Below are 14,827 nucleotides of genomic sequence, written 5' to 3'. Positions count from 1 at the left end.
GGATGGATTCCACAGTTTAGAGAGCTTTGTGTTGCTTGTTTGTTTTATTTTATTTTTGTGTGCAATGCCTATTTATATCTGAATGTTCCCCCTCCCTTCCCCTGAAAACAAAGCTTCTAATCCTGGATTTGTCTGTTAGCGTTTGTGGCTATTCATGAGATGGCTGGATTTTATATTGTTGCCCTAGTTGTCCTTAGCCAACAATAGGAAACGTATATGGCCACATTTGTCCACTGTTTTTTCCAGACACATTACAGCACAGTGATTTTACTTGTTCAGGGAAGTACAATTATTAGTCTCGTACTAGAGATGAAGTCTTGGGTGATGTTGGTCTAATCATTTAAGCTTAGTTAGCAGGGTGGAAAAACACATTAGCCCTATTAGTGATATGGCTGGTGGACTGTGACGTAAAAATTACCAGTTTTAGTGCAGGGCTGAGAACCCAAGTTGTTGCAATGGTGAGGTGACAGGCGCTGACTCCCTTTTGCTGCTGCTGCCACTGCTTTGTCGCTATGGCTCAGTAGAGGAGGCTGCAACTCTGTGGAACCAGAATAACCCAAGGGAACATCTGACAGTTGGAAAAGCTTGGTGGAGGGGAAGAGAGAGGGGTTCGTCTGATGGAAGCAAAGAGTAGAAAGGGGTGGAACAACCCCTTTCTGCAACCAATAGCAGAATAGGGGGAGGGAAGAAAGAAGGGAGAAAAGGAAATGTGAATCCCAGGTGCCCCAAATGGGATGGGGCAGCTATGACTGTGGTGAGAAGAGTAAGGCGAGTGTGACTGATTTGCCCTTGACATTGATAAAACTTGGATCTCTGGAGCTGCCTTTCTGTTTTACTTGTAATTTTCAAGCAATAATTCAAGTATAATGTATTAAAAACAATGTAAAAGAATTCAGATAATAGACTTGAAGTATAAAGTAAAACTCTGCACTTAAGTTTGAATATAATCTTTTGTGACTCACTCCAATCCATAAGCAGTTAGTCAGATTATTGTAAATCAGTTTGGAAATATATTTACAGTTTTTAAGTTTTCTGTTTTCTCTTAGACTCCAGTGAAAGAGGAGGATACCATGCATCTGTCCTTCTCCGGGATAATGTAAAGTAATAATATTTACATCTTTAATTCTCATTTTGGGATACTCAGTTGATCATTGAATTGCTTTGAAATCCCCAATGAAAAGTATTTTATTATTGCTTCACAGAAAATGATCTGTTGGCAAGTAATAGAAAAAAACTCTTATGGGACAGATGAATGACAGTACATTTCCATCTCAATTGCAGTTGTGCATTATATGTGCCATGGTTACAACATGCTTTATATTCACATTTAATCCAAATTATGCTGCCATGTAGCTATTTTCTCCTACGACAAAATCTCTGTTCACTCTAGACAGAAAAATCATTTACAACTGTGCAAATTAGTTGACATAGCCATTTGGGTACCATAAAAAAAAAAAAAAAGCCTACCCTAGTCAGAAGCCTCTTCTAAACAAAAAACTATGTGTACCTGTAACAAAATCAGTCCTACCCATACCATTACTAGTACCTATTCAGGTACTCTTCTTTAGTAAGTAGAGAGAGAATACAGGAAGTTACAGGTTAGAATTGTTTGTTTTGAAGCAGATTTAATTTATCTGCCACTTGAGAGATCTTCAGTGAAAATAGTGTCAGGGCAGCTGGAGTATAGGCAACAGTAGAAAGGGTAGATTATCCACCCAGTGCTTTGCGATGCCCATTTTCTAACCTCTTCTAGTCCATCACAAATGTACAGAAGGAATAAATGCCAGCTTGATTAAGTGCTGGCAAGGATAAGAAATGCACTGTATACACTACACCCTTTGAGCAGATCATCTTGCATGGTAAATTAAAACTTGTGCTATTTGGAGCTGTATGACATGGTTGCTTGCAGAAGCAGATGGATAGACTTGACTGTAGAGATCATCTGCAGTCCTGTATTTCTCTGCAGAATAAGGTCTAAATTCATCTCAGTTGTGCTGGTTCAGATTCATATGTATGACCTCAGCAGAATTGCATTGGTATAGTGGAGAGAGAGGGGAGAAAAAAAAAAAAGAGTGAGTGTTTGGCAGTGAAGGGCAGAAGTTATAGAACTTTCTCCAGATGATTCAGTGGGAGTTCTGTTTTAAATGGAGTGCAGTACAGGCTCTGTTATAAACAGCAAACTAAAAAAGTGAACCAAACTGGGTGCAGCTAAGTGGATTTCTTTTCTTTGTTGCAGCTGAGGGAAAAATAATGCCAGGGCAAAAAATACACTAGCTGAATATTCTAGTAGTTTCTTAATATCATGAAAGAAAGGGAGAATTGCAGCACTCTAGGTCTCCCTCCCTCCCTATTTGTGTCCCATCTTCTTTGGGGATGACCCACTGGAAAGCGGCTCTGCAGAGAAGGACCTGGGAGTCCTGGTGGACAACAAGTAACCATGAGCCAGCAATGTGCCCTTGTGGCCAAGAAGGCCAATGGTATCCTGGGGTGCATTAGGAAGCGTGTTGCCATCAGGTTGAGGGAGGTGATCCTGCCCCTCTACTCAACCTTGGTGAGGCCACATCTGGAGTGCTGGAGTACTGGAGTGCAGTACAAGAGAGACATAGAGCTACTGGACTGAGACCAGCAAAGGGATACTAAGATGGTTAAGGGACTAAAGCAACTCTCATATGAGGAAAGGCTGCGAGAGCTGGGCCTGTTCAGCCTAGAGGAGAGAAGTCTGAGGGGGGATCTTATCAACGTGCATAAATTTTTGAAGAGAGGGTGTAAAGAGGATGCCCAGTGACAGGATGAGAAGCAATGGACACAAACTGAAACACAAGAAGTTCCATCTGAACATGAGGAAAAACTTTACTGTGACGGTGACCGAGCACTGGAACAGGTTTCCCCAAAGGGTTGTGAAGTCTCCTTCCTTGGAGATATTCAGAAGCCATCTGGACAGGGTCCTGGGCAACCTGTTGTCCTTGAGCTCAAGTAGAGGGGTTGGACTAGATGATCTCAAAGGGGTCTTCCAACCCCAACCATTCTGTGATTCTGGATGCACACAGTTTAAATGTTCTGAAATCAAATCTAAAGCATACTCGAGCAGTGTTTTTATCTACTTGCACTCCATTGTGCAAACATGGTCATGAATACCTTCAGAATTATAGTCTGTCTTGAAGAATTTATTACAAGAGAAGGATCTGCAGTTCTGCAGATAGAAGCTGTAGGACAAGCTCCCAGCCTTCACCTTCTATTTTGAGGTGGAAACTGAGGACAGAGTTTGCTTATTGGCAGGAAAAAAAAAAAAAAAAAGCCTTGAGAACAGCCCAGACTTTATTTAAAACAAATTTTGATTATAACTGATCTGGACCTATGAGGGATGGTATAGAAGCAGCAGCTCTTTCAACAGTGCCGTTCTGCATGAGATTTGAGCTCAGGATTAGGTGATAGGAGAGCTGCCATGCTCTTTCAGCATCTGTCCTCTCTGTCCGCAATATGGCCTCTTGATTATTACTTATAAAAGCATCAGAGCTGAAACTGAGTATGAAAATCCCAGAAATTCTAAGACATTTTAAAATGTTGTGTTAGTATTAGTAGCGTCGGTTCCCTCTTTGATGCCTGGATCATGAAAGTATATTTCTGAAAACAATTTCTGAGGGGGTGTGTATGTGTATGTAACATGCTGTAGTTCACCTTAAATATATACCTGCACTGCAGAATAAAATTGTGCCCTGCTATGATGCAATAAGTTGCTTTCAGAAAAAGGTGAAGACTGTTGTATGGGTCAAAAGGGAAAGTTTATCTTGGTAGACTAGTGGTTTCTTATGGCTTAACTCCTTCCCCTCAAATTTAAGTGTGATTTTAGTTCATGTGAGCATTAGGTCAGGCAATCAAAATGTGGTACAGTGGATGTCCAGCTTCTTTTGACAAAAGTTCTTGATTTAGAAATACCAGTTATCAAAGTGTTTTGAAATTTTGGCACAGTTTACGCTGAGATAGATTTAATTCTTGAGTTGCTTCTGTGCTTTGTATTCTCCTTTACCCCTTTGCAATATCCTTCCAACTGTCATTCATAACTTCTAATAAAATCTAGCCTACTCCCCAAAACTTCTTGTCTCAAATACTCAAGAAGGCAAATTGCCAATTCCAGTGTCTATGTGAGTTCAGAACTTCGATGACAGCTACTTGTGACTATATCTACATTGCAGTTAAAGGTGTGACTGCAGCCTGTATAGAAATTGCTTTGCAAATATTGATCCTAGCTAGCCCAGGTCATGGCAGTGAAATTACAACAGCACTGAATTTGGCTTCAGCTGTATGAACCTGGGCAGTATCCTGGTACTATCTGGGTAGCTGAAGCCTCCGTAGTGTTACTTGGCTTAAAGCTAGTGAGTTTTGGCGTAACTCAGCTTCAGTGCTACCCTGAATTGCAACCTACGTGTAACCTGAACTCATCCTGAAGAAAGAGAAGATACTAATGCTAATGAAGAGGATTTGTTTTGTTGGAAGAAAAAAAGTCAAAATGAAAGAGATTATGTTGCATCTTATGACTACTTGCTTGCATCTTTCGACTGTTTGCTAGACAGGTGAGCACTAAGGTTGACGCATCAGTAACCAGACCAGGTATTTTTGGTCTCAGCTTGACCAAGAAGCTGTGTTTTTATGTAGCTTATATATACTATCTAACTGTTGTCCTTGCCTTTTTAACCTCCAGACTAAACCTTCATGTCAGCTACAGCCACCCAGCAATCAAGAGTAATGCAAGATTTGCAACTCACTTCTCATTATTGTTGTTAATGCCACATATGTGAATTGGGTTCCAGGTGATCATGAGATTTGGAAAAAATCCTCATGCACCTAACTTCTGTTTGCTTCCAAACATATTAACTCACTGGAGGTTCACATTTTTAAACTTTTCCTTAGGAGCCAGGGACTCCATTAAAAATCCTTTCTTAAAAGGCTGAAGCTTTCATGGCTCCAAGAATCCCACCATGGTTTGAATATCATCAACTGAGGAGTCCCTTCCTCCCTGAGTATTCCAGCCTCTAGATAGCTATGTAAAAGGGGAGTGATGTCACCTTCTGCTTTGGATGTCCTTCAAAATGAAAGTGTGTTTTATTATACTCAGTGTTTTAGTCTAATCTTCTTGGTGTGGCACGTGTACTACAAACATTTCTATTGGGTTGATCAGTAGACAAAACACGGGCCTGATAGCTTGTGAATCTTAAGTAGCTGTAGGCATGAGATAGGCCCTTAAAATACTCAGCTAAGCCAAGATCTTGGAAGGCAAAATTGTAGAACTTTTGGCAACCAGCTATCTTTAATGGTGTAAATTTAAGCACCAATGACTTTTCAGGTGCCAGAGCTTTGAAAACAGATTTATATTTATAAATACAAATATTGCTCCGACCAGAGCCAGTTCATATGAGGTAAGAAGTTACCGTGCCTCAGTATGTTCATACACTCCGAGCTCTTAATGTGTATCAAACACAAGTTATTTGAGTGAGTGTATTCCGTAGTGAAGGAGGGCTGCGCAGCAGTGAGTTACATTGCGCTTTTTGTAGACTATGAGTATGCACAGCGAATTAGTGTAGAACAGCTGAGGTGTGATCCTTTATTACCTTCCAGCTACGTATTTGTACCTCTCAACCTTCAGATATCTAAATATCTTGGTGGATATGACCGTAATGATGTAGAACCAACTTCTCTGAAAGTCCTTTCCTCTACTAGCTGCTCAGGGAAGACATTTAAGCCTTCATTTGTATGAGAAGGGAGCAGCTGGCAGGGCATTTTTCCATGCTGCTTTGGAACCTGCACTTCCCCCAATACCAAAATAGTTCTAGGACATGCTGCAAAGGCCCACTTGTTTTCCTTAGCAGTAAGGGGTTGGGAGGATTCTGGTGGAAGACTGTAAATATATCTTTTCAGCTGTTGGGCTATGTTTATTATCGAGTAAAAGGGAGCTACTGCTTTAGTATATCTTTATAACTGACACTCTAAAAATACAGTCTGAAGCAAAGGGTAAGCATCCCTTTTTTTAGAGTGACTTTATTCAAATAGAGTACAAACGAAAAATTATACATGAGAAAGGAGGCAAATCCATTTTGCTGAGAAATAGCAGAATATATAGCAGTGCGTATGTATATACATATATTTATATATATATATCTCAAGATACTGAGGATAAGATGTGTCTAACAGGTGATAAGTTCTCAGTGAACTGAAATTTACACTGTAATTTTAGCTACAGTAAGTCTACCTCATATTAGATTGACATTTGCTTCCTTCTCATAGATGATCACTCTAAGTAGCAAAATGTTTGATGCACTGACTGGAATTGCAGTTCCAAGAGACAAAAAGTGCACCTCATATTTTCAGCTTATTTTAGTTCTAGAGGCCTTATTACTTTCAAACAACAAATATCACCTCACAGCACACTTCATATTGTATATTCCATCCCATAAATGGAAGTTGGGAAGAGTGAAAGGGGCTTGAAGACAGGCCTTCATTTATTACTGTTTCTAATGGCATGATTTCAAGACAGAAACAAATCTTATCAAAAACAACGTAATTGCAAATAGGAGTAAAGAGCAGAAAACTGCCAGGGAGTTTCTCAGTATAAAAGAGTAAGTACTCCCCCTGTGTTTTATAACTTACTTCACTCTCCTTCAAAATTTTGGGGAGGGTAGGCAGAAAAATGTACCATTATGACAAGGCTGTCCTAACTCTGTAGAAGATGATGAGCTTGTGTCTCATGAATAAATATATCTCAAGCTTCAAGATGCCTTGGGATCATAGTTCATTTACATCATAAGTTATAAGTGATCTCTGCATTAGCTTTTCCCCTTCTTCCATCACCTTCTACCTTCCAGAGTTCTTCTAAATAGACTATCTCTTTAGAGTTACATTTATTTTGCTAATGGCTATTTTTGGCGTATCAGATGTCTCTCTCTACTGCTGAAGTTCTGTTTCTAGTTCTAATTTAGAAACTTACTTAGAGTGGAAACTTCAGAGCACCTAAGTCCCATTTTCCTAAGTAACTTGCAGGCCTAAGTCACTTTTGCAACTTTCGAAAATTTCAACCCAGATGTTTGTCATTTGTTAGTATTTTGGAGAACTAGGTATAAACAGAGAACAATTTTGAAAAATTCCCTCATATCCATGTTTTAAAATGCAGGTTTACTATTTGTTTAAAAAAATGCAAACCCTCCTACTCTCTGTTGAGTCATTTGGGATGGGCAGGACTATCTCAAGTCAGATCCTCTCATTGCTAAGATCTTTCTGCTTCTTAGAACAGCTTACAGAGGCTGCTGAGGATAGTCTGAGAAAGGCAGTTTGCAGCATCAGGGATGAGGCATGGGCAGTGTAGAAATGGAGCCATAGTAAAAAGATATAACTTGATTTTTGCCTGGAAGCTAGATCTTAACGAAGTGGCTACAGCCAGCATGACTTGGCTCTGTGGTTGTGAAGAAGATTCTTTTAACCTTGTGATGAGGATGCAGAAAAGTGCATCACATCTATCACCCAGCCTGCTATCCACACAGTACCACAATAGTAAGGACTGTAAGCCCAGTGCAAGTAAGCATCTGGTTCTTTGTTGTATTAATTTCTCCCATTTCATCTGGAGGAGTAATCAACTGATCTGTTATGTGCACAGTTAGGAAAATGTCTCCAATAGAGAAAACAGAGAGGAAAGCATTAATATTACTTACTTGTGGAATATTGTACACCATTCTGCTCTTCCACGTTCAGGACGGCTGAACTCAAACTGGAACAGGAGCAGAAAAGGCTATGAGGATGATCAGGAGAATGGGTGGTCTGTTATAAGAGGCCATAAAAGTTTTGTTTTCGTACACTAAATAAGCCCACATCTCCAAATATATGGGAGGGGAATTAGGCTGAGGAACAATGTGCAGATAAGAACATGTGCATATGAACTAGTCATGAATTAATTTAAGCAAAAATAAATTACAATGTTTTTGACCACCAAACCTTCAAGTAGGAGATGTGGGAATGGGAGTCCTAACTTTATAAGACTGATTAGTTTAAGAAAACAACACTATGACATTGAGAAGAAAACTTAGCAATTGAGGTTCCCTTGCAGCACTTCCCGTGTAGCTTTTACAATGAGAAACAGTATCTAAAATGTTAGCAATATTGCAGTTTTACAGTTTGCATTAACTCCGCTTGAACATTGTTATGTATTTATTTTAAACACTTGTAGCAGGATTTCTGTGCACATCATCCTCATGCATGGGGCAAGCTGAATGCAAATGCACTTTGCATGTATTTCAGACAAGGTTTTGGAAAACTAGATAAAAACATCAATTTTTAGTTAGGACAGTGTATTTTATTATAGTTGGGTATTGGTCATGACGACTCTGTTTTCCCCATTGTTTTTCATCTAGTAATGGAATTTTGGGGTGGAATCACACAGTCATTGTACTGCTAGTACAAAAATAGAAGGTAGTCCAAGTTACCTGAGTTCGCTTTGTCAGTGTAGAAGCACTTTTAAGTGAAAGAAAACTATGTTTACATTCATGTTGGCATCACCTTGAACAGCAAGAATAGCATAGAGTAGTACTGACACGCATGAAAATGATTTGCACTCTGCTCACTGGCTTTTGTTACCAAACCTATAAACTTTCAATGCTTTCTTAGGAATGCTAAATAAATTAATCAGTAAGAAAAGCACAATGCATGAAACTTATTTTATGCAGTAGTATCTATGATGAAAGAGTAGGACTAAGCATTCAGCCAGTGAGTTTTTTGACTAGATGATTCTAATGACTGTCTTGAAAAAAATTTTGTTTGAATTCTGTACTGAGATTTCTCACTGCCTGGTAGAATGAAGATGAACTCATCTGCTAGCCAGAGGTAGTATGTAGTGTCGAATTGCATACATGATTGGAAACATTCTGGAATTCTGACCACAGCTATACTTTTAAATGATCCTTAACTAGTGTTACTTCTTCCTGCCCTGTAATAACTGATAAATCCCAGTTTGTCATGCTTATCAAAGATACCTTGGACTATGATAGCCCACTGTAGAAAAGTTCTGTTCACAGAAGCGTTAGTGATGGGGAATAACACACAGCACCAGCAGCATAACTTCATATTTGACTGGATCATGGGGAGGAGTAAAGTGAAAGTTCAGAGAACTAAATTTAAGTCTTGCAGGTACTTGGTTTATTGGACATATTGTGTTGTGTACATATTTATTATTTAGATGACATCTTATGGAGAGTGCAAGTATCCACACAAATCTGTCTGTTAGTATTTTTGAACCAGTCTTTGTTGCAAATAGTTTCAATAAGTTGTCAAAAAATGACTGCTTTAGCATGTAGACAGAGTGGAACAAGGTAGGGTAAGTAGTGAGGAGAGGAAAGATGTTGCAACCAGAATTAAAACCCTGGTCTCCACTCCTGTCCTGTCTTCTTCCATCTTGTTACATGATTGCACTTGTCCCCTGTGCAGGGGTACACCTGGATAGCTGTACTAACTGCATAGTAGTTAGTGCTAGTAGTTCATGTTGTGCATATCTGGATATATACTACAAACTAAAGTCCCCAAATTCTTAAGAAGTTATATTATAACCAATGTCCATTAAAGTGGGGCAGATGACTCCTAGCTTCTCCTCTGGTCAAGGAATGAACCAAAGATAAAGATTCTTATATTTTCAGAGCAAGAACTGAACAGACTGGTTCCACAAAATTAGCTACTATATTTTACAAGATAGCTTTTACACCAACAGCTGTTACCTTTTAAATTGTTCCTATAAAACGACATAGAATAGAATTCATTAATAAAATTATATAGTACAGTTATGACAATTTTAGTATATACTAAAAGTAGGTCACTGTTCTTGGTACTGGGCTGTTTCCAGCAGTTGAATGTGATGAAAAATAAAAGATCAACGTGCTTTTCCCAGCTATCTTTTGTATGCTGTCAATGCTGCCATTTGCACCATAGCAGAATGCTATATCTGTCCAGTGGATAAAGCTGACTTTCGAAAACAGAATTCCTGGATATTTAGATGACAGGAAGAGAAATCGCATGATAAGAGAGAATGATTGTGGCAAGGTCAAAGGGAGTAGAACAATAATGCAGAGTAATATTTGATTCTGCAGACAGTTCAAAAACAGCCCTAGGGTATCAGTGTCCTGCACTCCTGTCTTAACTGTGATCTAGTGATGACACTAAAGCCAGATTTCCAAATTTAAGTGTGCAGTTGTTACAAAACTGATTAGCCGTATATCTATGCACATGCAAAGAAACAATAATGATGGCATTCTAAGATAATATCAAATAAAGCAATACCTTAATTAAACAAGAGTGTAATTATTCTACAATAAGCATATTACATTCTTTTCTGTCAGAAACAATGTGGATCAAAGTTACTTTTTGGACCATGCCAACATCTTTTAGTAAAAAAAAAAAAAATGAAGCTTGGCTCTTAAGAGAAGAAAGCATTTCCCATGGTGCTTGAAGAGCCTGAGTAATAGTTTAAGTGAAATATAGATCTGGCTTGTTTTGGAAAACAAACAAATCGTGTGTCAAACACATAAATAGTGGTGCAAAAATACTTAAAGTTTTAAGGAGTGTCATAACTATTTTTTGTTGCTTTCAAAATGCACTTCCTCTATTGGAGCTAAGCATAGTGTCCTCAAGGAGCCTTGACAGAGTAGTCATAGAGAGCTCATTTACTTTGAGGGACAAGTATTCCATTTTGTGATTCTAATTTGCACCTTTTCTTCCTAACCTTTATCAAATTCAAATGTTCTGATCCTACACAAATTTCAAAGTTTTAGCTTGGAAAGAATATGCGACAAGATAGTGCTGTTTAGCAACCCTGACTATGCTAGATAGTTTTGTCAGTCAGACTTAAATTTAACCTAGTGCTGCCAGTTTCAAATACCATACTGCAAGGCATGAACAGGTGCTAACAACACTGTTGTTCTTCCCAAAGTAAAATTAAAGAAGCACAGCTGTATACGGTATGCCATTTTAAAACAGAGGCTCTGTGTGTCATTTAAACAAAATTGCAAACTTAGTCCTTTATCTTTTAAGAGGAATAGCTTTTCAACAGACTTGCTGAGTTTCTTTTTAACACATATAGTGTTAGTGAAGTTTACGTAGATGATCTTTTTAAAACTAGAAGCTAGTTTTCATAGTTACACAAACTATTATTCAGTAAGAATAGGTCCCTCCAGCTGAGGTGCCTAATGTTGGAAGAAATGCCAGTCTAAGACATTCTTTGTAGGAAGAAGTGTGGGGGGGAAAAGCTTACAAATCAATTCAGACTGTTCAAATGCTTAAATTATGTTGTCCTAAGCTAGATGTCTTGGGGCCTTATCAGACTTTTAGTCCCATTGATGACAGCAATGCAGATATGTATTATAACATGCCTATTCCTTGAAGAACCTAAGACAAGAAGGGAAGGTGGTAAGCCCTGACAAGGCTTACAATCTGCACTCAAAGAATGGCACCTGAAACTTGCATTAAGCATGAGCTGGCCCTTAGCGTGTCTCAATCAGCAGACAGAAGTATGAATCAGGACAAGAGTGATATAGCGTACCGCCATTATCCCAGAAATATCTCTAATTAAGGAAAAAAGGAGATAAGGTAAGTTTATCTTTGATTATCAAAGCTCATATAACAAGAACTCTACTCAAGACAAATGCTTTTAAGACTTACAGTTTGTGCATGCACTATTCAGCAAGGAAACATCCACCAAGATTTGCCCAGGCCATCACTATACTCCCACCCTACCCCCAACGCCCCGCCAAAAACATGCTGAAGGAATACCACACTAGTCCTCTCAGTCTCGTCTTAACCTGCACCTGCTTGAGCTGTGCTCTAAATAGTATTTCAGAGGAGGCGGGGCTTTAAAGTAATATTAACCCCCCAGAAGTCTTCCAAAATATCCTTCTCCCATCCATCCTACATTTCCTTTTTAGTTAGAATTTAACAAGACTGCAAGGGGAAAACTACTTCCTTCGCCCAAAAGCAGAGCTCTAGGTTACCTTCACTTTGATGTACTAGTCATTGCTAACAATAACTTTTAAGTGATGAAATGTTTATTTTTTGTGAATGTTATGTACCACAGAAAGACCATATTTTTGAGTAATCTAATTCCACTCAACTGAGTCATTCTGTTAGCTCTTTAGTTTGAACTACCTGCTTTAAATGGAGCTCAGTGAACAAAAATAGCTGAACTCATGCATTACCCAGTTAGCATATAGCTAACCCTGACTGGACAATGGTCTTAGTAGACTTGTTATCCCTTATCCTGAAATGTGAAAGGGCAACGAATAAATACTGGTTAGAGTAGTGATTTTCAGAACTGACGTGTTGGTGGGGTATAGATGAAGTCACGAAGAGCAGGTATTATAAAAACATTTGTTTATAGCAAAACTATTTGAAAAAATGTATTTTAGACTGCTGAGATTTAAAAGGGCTGTAGAGCAGATTCTCTCTGGTGTAGGTAGATATCAGAAATACCTCCTCTGACTTAAACACAACAGTGTTAATGTGGGAAGAATAAGTAGGTGGGGAGAATATCCATCTCTATTGATCTAAAAGACATGAAACTTGAATAGCTACATTTTCCAATGAGAACTATACCAAAGCCCAAAGTTTTGAAGATTGCGAGGCGTGGCTTAAATTGCACTTATTTTAATGGTATTTTTGTGTTTGTCATATGATTGCACTGTAATTGCTTTTTTTAAGAAAAATTATTTCAGTGAAGGTATGAATGCAAACATTACTGAGTATGTGTGCGTCTGTAACAGTTCTCTTAAAAGATGGAGGTCTTAACTCATGCCAAGATGAGCTGATACTGTAACCACTGAAGTCAAAAGCAAAACTCTCACTAATTTGTAAAATGAAGCTGTTAAAGAATATTTCTGAAAGGTTTTACATGATAAACATGAATCAATTTACATTTTAAACACAATATTTCCCTAACTGTATTTGCTAGTTACCTAGGGTCTTTGCAAGTGTTTGCCTAATAATCTGTATAAATATTTAAAAGGAAGATATTGAATAGTGGGTGTAGAAAGCTTTCTGCAAAATGCTAGCTTTTTACAACTCAAAATTTGCATCTCCAAAATAGTTTGTTTTCTTGTGTTGATACTTCTTAGAAAACTAAGACCTGCAGAAGGCAAATGGTATTTGGTAAATTTCCCTATTTTTATTTTCCTTTCAAAAAATTGGAATACACTTTGCAGGAATTGCTTCATCTTTTAAGGCTGCAGAATATATTGATACCTTTGGAAATTTAGTATGTGTAAATGATCTGTTCCTAGGCAGCCTGGTGATGGACATCTGATGTCTCCTCACCAGTTATTGAATGGCTTCAAGGCTATCACTAGACTCACCCTAGCTTTTGACAAGCTTGCTACTCTAGGTAGTTCAACTCATTTTTAGTCTTGAGACTTTCATAGCCAGTGCACCATCAAAATGTGTGCTTTCTTAATTCTTCCTAAGATGAGAAGAATTGCTCTTCCACATTAAGAAAATGGATTCCTGAAACATCTTGCTACCACAGAGGTGACACTCTAGTTTCTATAAGTCAGTAACACACGTTATCGTGTGGTTTTTTTACGTAAAGGTCTCTCATCAGCTTGGTTTAGTTGGTGATGGGATCCAAATGAGAAAAGATTTGGGAAGCAACTTTAGGGTCCTGAACAGAGAACATCCAAGTGGAATTCATTACAGTGGGGCTCATCATTATTCTGTAACTCAGTAGGATGGAAACACTTTGCTATTGAATATATCTGTTGAGTATTAGTTTTTCAGGATGCCAACAGTTCTTATAATTCTGTGTTAATACTAACTGTAAATACTGCATAGTGTTTACCGCAGAGAATAAAGGATTATTTTTGCTCATGTGACTTGCAAGATCAACATTTCTATGACATTGTTACAATGGATGAGCTTTTATTTCTGGTGGGCATCATGGAAATTTTTGCATATTTGACTGTGTCATGTTTATAAGCATAGGAAAAGGGATCTGTAATCAGTTAGTTTCTTATTTTTCTTTGCCTACAAAATAATTTCTTACCTTATGATTGTCATTGGCTCTTCTATTATTTCAAGAGAGCCTGCATTCTAGTCTATATATATCATCACAGTATTTGAGTGCCTTCCTGTAGTCCATTGGATAATCTGCCTACACACTTGTCCTACACTTGATCTCTCTCATCCTCTCCTGAGGGGGTAAAGGTTATATATGAGATTGTTTTATTTGACAGGTTTGCTTTGTTTGTTTTGTTATAGATGTGTTGCTATGCATATGTTAAAGAAGGCATGACCAAAATCGCCACGGATTCATTTATGTACTGTAGTTTCTGTAGGGAGATTTCTAAGGCAGATTTAGCTTCCTTATGATAACCTGTTGGATTGACATCAGTTACATCTTCTGTCCCATTCCCTTTACATTAATAAAGTCCCTCCTAATTAAGTAAAAATTAGAATACTTTCTAATGTTTAGCTTTTTCTATTGAAGTTAGAAGAAGCTGAAGACACAAAACATTTCTGATAAATTGTTGATCATTCCTCAACAAGAAAGTAGTAGAAACAGAGTAGAGTTTAGTTGCCTGCACTTAAAAATAAGTGTTCACGTGTTCTTCTGTAGTGATCATTTAAACTGAACAGATTTGGGTCCCTTTGTGTTGATGAAGAGCACATGGGTAGATCAGGCAGGGAATTCTCTTACCAAATTTTCTCTGTTCAGAAATGCTGAGGCTTCAAAACTATAACACTTCATGGGAATGTATCAATTTCAGCAGCTCTTTCAGAAGAGGTTTCTAGTGATCATTCTAGAGTCCCTAGTGCAAAC

General features: G+C 38.2%; 1 long non-coding RNA gene across 1 annotated transcript in view; it reads left to right on the top strand.

The window, feature by feature from the left end:
• LOC135328501 (uncharacterized) overlaps nucleotides 1–14,827 on the top strand; it is a 37,039-nt gene that overhangs the window by 1,990 nt on the left and 20,222 nt on the right. Inside the window, exon 2 of the long non-coding RNA XR_010389439.1 lies at nucleotides 1,047–1,101. This is a non-coding gene — a long non-coding RNA (uncharacterized LOC135328501). The remainder of the gene's footprint in view (nucleotides 1–1,046; nucleotides 1,102–14,827) is intronic.

Source organism: Dromaius novaehollandiae, chromosome 1 (assembly GCF_036370855.1).
Source record: "Dromaius novaehollandiae isolate bDroNov1 chromosome 1, bDroNov1.hap1, whole genome shotgun sequence".
In the NCBI taxonomy this organism is placed as follows: Eukaryota; Metazoa; Chordata; class Aves; order Casuariiformes; family Dromaiidae; genus Dromaius; species Dromaius novaehollandiae.
The sequence above is the reverse complement of the archived record's forward strand: the minus strand, read 5'-3'. Positions and strand labels throughout refer to the sequence as shown.